The following is a 6,592-nucleotide window of genomic DNA, read 5'->3' on the forward strand; positions in this document are numbered from 1 at the left end:
GGCATAAGTGAGAGACATGAGTACCAACATAACGCCACAAACAATTCGAAATTCGAATATACGTAACCCGCGAAAATTCAAAATGCGCGATACTTTTTGAACACACCTCTTGTGTACTTCCGGCAAAGCAAAAATAAAACCCACAGACTGACCAGACATTCATTCGTGGATAGACAGACGACATGGGTACTTAAATTCCTACCCAATCCGAATACTGAGTGGTCATGGATGTATAAAAAAAAAATATATGTTCCAAATTAATCCTCATGTTCGTCCAACGTGCACAGAGTGCTTAGAATACTCTGGACACGGACTTTTACAATGAGCCCGTTTTCAAACATATGGAAAACTTGACAACGCATGTGTCCTGTGATAAATGCAAAGCTGTCAGCGAATAGTCAGCTTTAATTATGACAAACTTATGTTCAGGTTAGGTGTAGCGGATTAAAGCTCCGCACTCCAGCTTTTGATGATTTACTATAAAAAAAAAACAAAGAAAATCAAACCAGTAGGTTTGACATTATGATATAAAAGTAACTTCGGGCAAGTGGCCGCTACTGGCTCGGAAAAATTCCAGTCGAGAACCCGAAATTCCGACCACTTTCGATATATATTCGAATATTCTCTTCAAAGGCGTCAATCGTCTCGGAATCATAAGCGGCCTGACTACACAGAAGCCCTTAAAAAGTGATCCCTCTGCATTAAATCGCACGATCTTGGAGGCCACGTCACAAGCGCACGAGCCGAGATGTAGCGCGCATTAAATTATTTCCTTCAATAAATTGATTGTTTCCATGGCGTGTGGCGACAACTTTTTGAAACCAAAGGGCTACATCAATATAGTCCACTTCAGTCACGGAAAAGTCTTTAATCATGGCCATATATCATTCCACCATTGGTTTCAAAATCGCTCAATTTTTTCGAAAAACAGCGTCGTGTTAACGTCTCTAAAACAATGCTCTCCGACTACAATGTTATCATGAAACGTATTATTACTGGCGATGAGCCTTGGATCTATGCTTACAGCGCGGAAACAGATGATCAATTGACCGAATATCATGGCAAAGGTGAACCGGAGCCGAAAAACCACGTCAAATTAAGTCAAAAATCTAGGTTATGTTGACAGCTTTCTTCCAATATCCAGGTGGGGCCTTTCGACTGGAGAAATCGCCAACAGGGAATAATATTTGAGTATTGTGCGTCTTTTGCGCGAAGCTATTCGTATGAAGAGATCGGAATTATTCGATTTTGCACCACGGTAATGCCATGACGAATACTGCATTGATTCTTCCTTAACTTTTCACTAAATTTTCAACCAATGTCGAGCCGCAAGTTTCGTATTCGCCTGATTTAGCTCCGTAAAATTTCTGGCTATTCAGCAAAACTCAATCGTCCGTTCCGGGGAAGGACATTAAACGTGAATCGCTTCGCGCATTGAAGGCTATGCCGAAAATTGACTTTTACAACTGTTTTGAGGATTGGAAAAAAGTGTTTTGAAGCCAAGGAGGATTACTTTGAGGAGGACGATATAGATTTTGAAGAATAAATTAAGAATTTGAAAATTATGAACCAAGACTCTTTACCCAATAACTAAAGCCAACACCACATTGCATCGAAAGCATTCATGTTTGGAGAAGAAAGTAACTGACTCATTATTCATGCTCTCGCTATGTGTGCCTTGCGTAAATGAGTTTTTAGTGGATATTAGAGGATGTTGGATTTTGACTTATGTATATCCACTAATATTCCTTTTTGTGTTACTCAACCAATAAGTGAGAAAAGGTAATAATTGCGGAACTCTGGTCAGGACGTGATTTTGAAACGAAACATAAACAATTTTACTATTTTCAAGCTGAATGCGTAAAAAGCTGCCTCTTCGGGGCATTTTATATTCTTACCATCCAACCACTATAGTTCCACATATTTGTCCACCCACTAAGCAGCCATTCGATATGCGTAGCCTAAGAACCGTGATTTTTCTAAAATCCCCATTAGAGGCGAAAGAGAAATTCAAACGGTATTGCGGATTATTGACCATATTATGGCATGTTGCCACTAAGCCGCTGCCAGCGCTAATGCTATTAAGTAGCCAATAGCGGCAGCAACACAAACACACACACACACATAGACACAGACACATAACGGTATATGCGCTTGTAATTAAATAAAATAGTTGAGAACAAATAAATAAATCAGCAACAACAACAATGGCAACAAGAACAACAGCAAAAGCCGCGCATTAAGCATACCACAAATGGTTAAATGTGGAAAACCGCCGATGAATCGATGTGTGGAAATGTGGAAAATTCATTTGTGGCCAACAAGCAACGGCCAGTGCCGGCGCAGGAACACCAACAAGCGCCGTTGTGTATGTATATATGTATATATGTATATAAATATATGCAAATGCAAATCGCTCTATGTACAAATATAATCCACACTCTCCACAGCGCCCCCCACAACTATATACATATATATATACATATATGTATATGTGTAGTAACAAATAGAGCGCAGTAAGGGTAAGCTAAAGAGTTGTGGGGGGGCTGTGGGGAGAGTTGGGATTAGATTTGTAATTAGAGCGATTTGCATTGCGTGGCAGCAAGTGCTTGGGCGATTTGTGTTTAATATTATTTGTTTATCATGCAAAGCGCGTGGCATGTCACTGAAGGCGCAAAGCAAAACAAGACAACGCGCGCGTCAAGCAAACGCTGGCGTTGGCGTGACAAATTTGCATTACTTTGAAGGTAAATGTGCGAACTTCAGCGCTAATGCTTAAACTTAATTTTTATAATTGCAACACTTTGTGGCACGCACGCTAAATTTTATGCGCGCTCAGCGTAAAATTAGAGTTGCAGTGCAGAATGAGCTGCTGAGTGAAGTAAAGGCTGCACGGGAAGGAATTTTATATTTTTGTGTATGTRTGTGTGTGGGGAAGCACATATATAGATAACTGTTTTTCAGGGCAATGCAAAATTACTTAAGCGCAGCGCATGTTGCACAAAGCATTTATTTGCAACATAGCCGCAGTATTTGCTTTGCAAGTGAACTCAGACACATACATAAGAGTGAAAATACACACACATGTATAAAATTGCTTACTGGACTTTTGCGCGCAATTACTTACGAGTGTGAGTGTGTAGCTGGGCGCCTGCAACCGCAATGCGCGCCGTACGCAAAACGCATATTCGAATGCAAATTCGTACATTCAGTGGGTGCTGCAGCACGCAACGTGCAACAATGCCGCGTTGCATGGAAACGCAGATAATTTATTTTCAACGCACATTTTTTCGACATTTGGCCAGAAAAACAGCGCACAGCCTCCAAATGCAGCGCACACAAGGCGAGCGCGTTGCAAGCACTTACGCGCACATTTCCACATATGAGGTTATTCTTGTTGTTGTGTTTGTGTGCGTGCGCGAAATTAAGGCTGCCGAGCAGCAATGGCGGCCACAATCGCGGTAAAGGCAAAAAAGTGCTTTCACATAGCCGAAAGCATCAGCGGCAGCGGTGGCGGCGAGTGGGTGAAACTCACGTTTGCGACTACAGCGGCTGCAATTAAACAAAAATACGCCGCGCCGTTCGAAAAAACCAAAGCGACCAGCCCGAGAATGCTATGCAATGCGAAATAAAAGTAATTGGAGCGTGCAGCGGTGGCCACGCAAAAATGGCGCCAAACACCCAGTGCGAGCGCATCAAATAACCGCCATCGCAGTGGCACCCGCGGACTTAATCGTAAAGCGTCATGCCACATAGGCGCACATAGCGACGACTTGATTTAACTATTGTAAATCAATGATAGGTGTTCTGTGGTATTCTTTATACATACATAAACTATATATAGTAGATAAAAGTATGCATATAGGCTTCTATATCAGATTCATATACAGCTGCTTATAACTCATCATTTAAACACTCCATGACTGACAAATTTTTGACATAAAACTCGTCAGCGAACACCAAAGAGTCTTATGCCACACGAGCTATATGGATATGTAAATAAAAATGATGAGACTTGAAAATCCCCTTATGATATTGTCCTTTGGTTGATGTATTCGGTCATACCCTATACCATTTCCTATCAAACACTACTACTAAACACATATCGCCTACATGAGAGCTTCATATTCAATAAAATATGGAACACTTCGGGTATAATCAAAGAACTGTTGCCGCTCGACCTTCCCAAACGGCATCGCTTCGCTCTGTGGGTGTTTGAAAGAGTCTAAGAAGATCCGACATTGTCGAGACAAATTTTTTTCGTCGATGAGGCTCTTTTCTGGCTTAGTGGGTATTTAAACAAGCAAAATTTCCAAATTTGGGACAAGGAGTAACATGAAGAAATTCGAGAGTTGCCATTGCATCCAAAAAAAAAAAAAAACAATGGTTTGGTGTGGTTTGTGTGCCGGTGGAGTCATCGCTCCATATTTCTTCAAAAATGATGCCAGTAAGATCGACCATTATCGTGCCATGCCCACCGATTATTTGATGCCTGAAATTGATGCTCGTGACATTTAGTTTCAATAAAATGGCTAAGCTTCCCCTACATCGCATCAATCAATGGATTTAATGAGAGAACACTTCGATGAGCAGATAATTTTCGGTCGATTGGCCACCAAGATCGTGTGATATCACACCGTTAGACTTTTTCCTGTGCGGATATATAAATTCTAAAGTCTGTCTTGCAACAAGTGCGAGTGTCATTCGCCAGTTACCAGCCAATATGTTCGAATAAGTTATCCAAAATTGGACGCACCGGCGAACCATCTGAGACGCAGCCGCGGCCAACATTTAGAAGAGATAATCTTCAAAAAATAACTGCCAAAGAATGTTCTTTCGAATGATAATAAACATTATCCATTAAACGTCTGTGCTACTTCTTTAATAAAGTAAGGAACTTCGAAATGAATCACTCTTTATAAAGTCAAAATATTATCGTTATATTATATTAAAGGCAGAAGTAAGCCCATTTCTGATACTCCATCTGGATGTATAAAAGTTCGGGATACGACTTGTTTTAGACTTGTCTTGGTAGTAGCGAGAAGGAAGTGATGGCTAATTCCCATCTTCCTCGAAACAGCTTATGCAACTGGCATCCGGTAAAATGTTCAAAGTCCAGTTAAACTTATAAAACCATTGAAAGTTGGACTTTGCCGAGAGCGAAGAGTTCACTAGATTTTTTGCGATTTAGCTTGAGTTCGCAGGAATTTGTGACTGAACCACTGATAGTAGTCGATCAACGTTTGCTGCGCTGATCTAAGGCCGTACAATCAAGCATTAAACCGCAAGAAGCCAACGGATTTTCTAACAGTTTCCATCCCGAATATTATTGTGACTGCAGTACCTGCCGTCGCAAGCTCAACAGCTTTGTAGTTTGCCGCAATATCGCTATGGCCAGGCACCCAAAGCAGTTTAATCATAAAATATTACAACTCGATGCTGGAGATAAGGAGTCGATACGTGCTTTCAGTAGCCTTGACTATATATAGTATATCTCAAGATTAACATTACTACCCGACTATTGGTACAAATAGACACCCTTCTGAAAAAAGCTGTGATTTGGAGTAGTAGATCTACTGCTATGGCAGTCACCTCTTCTTTGCAGACGCTGCAGGGATCGGGAACCTGAGACAATAGAAAGTTTCCGACAATGTGGTCTTCCATAACCCTCCCCGCCAGCGCTGATCCATTCGTCAAAAAGCTCCCCGTCCTTCTCCTTCAGCAAGTCCTTCCTTAATTTGCCTCTCTCAAAAGTATGTAAACAGAGGAGCAACAGACAAGGCTAGACTCGATAACCTAATAATCCAAGCGCATAGTATGAAGTGTGATACTTTCTGCTTAAGATTTTCCGGTCTATGAAAGCATGTGATAATAAAACTGTGTTTCTTGATTGGTTGATAAGCTAGTTCCTAAAAAGATTTATAGATCTAACCAACTTAAGGCAAAGTTGTTTAAAGTTTTAGTTTTTATTTGACATCAGTAAGACCCTCTCTACTATGTCTGGTCACGAATTCCAGAGCAATCAAGTTGTACAATCACACCTCGAAAAAAATATATAATAGCTCTCTCTTTTTCTCCTAATAAGCCTTACCCTTATATGAGGTAGAAGAGTGAGGATCGATGACGAAGTTAAGAGAGTTAGAGGGTAATTTCAGAGAACATTTTCTGGACCATTAATAATGCCAAATATCCCTCTGCTTGAAAGATTAAACTTTAAGAAAAGGTTTAGCTCAGTTCTTAGATCTTCAGATAATGGAAGAAGAATCAAAAAAACTGTTGTGAGATACTCAAACCGAGACTCAATATGGCATTGTGTTTCCATTTAACGACAAGTATAGAAAATGAAGAGAGAAGACGCCTCAGACGACATCAAGAAGAGAAAAATTTTATGTAAAAGATTTAGTCATCAGTTAGTTTAACCTAATTAGCTGACTTATAACATATATAGTTAAACCAGCGAGCTCTCGTTAAACCCGGAAAGGAACGAAAGTCGGAATCTTCTGCTTTATTGGCACAGTAGGTTCTAGCTGAATGTCGGAATGCTTTACCTCATTCCCAGCGCAAGACTCTCCACGGCTTCACCTGAGCTATA

Source organism: Bactrocera latifrons, unplaced genomic scaffold, assembly GCF_001853355.1.
Source record: "Bactrocera latifrons isolate USDA-ARS-PBARC rearing strain unplaced genomic scaffold, ASM185335v1 scaffold_16, whole genome shotgun sequence".
Classification (NCBI taxonomy): domain Eukaryota; kingdom Metazoa; phylum Arthropoda; class Insecta; order Diptera; family Tephritidae; genus Bactrocera; species Bactrocera latifrons.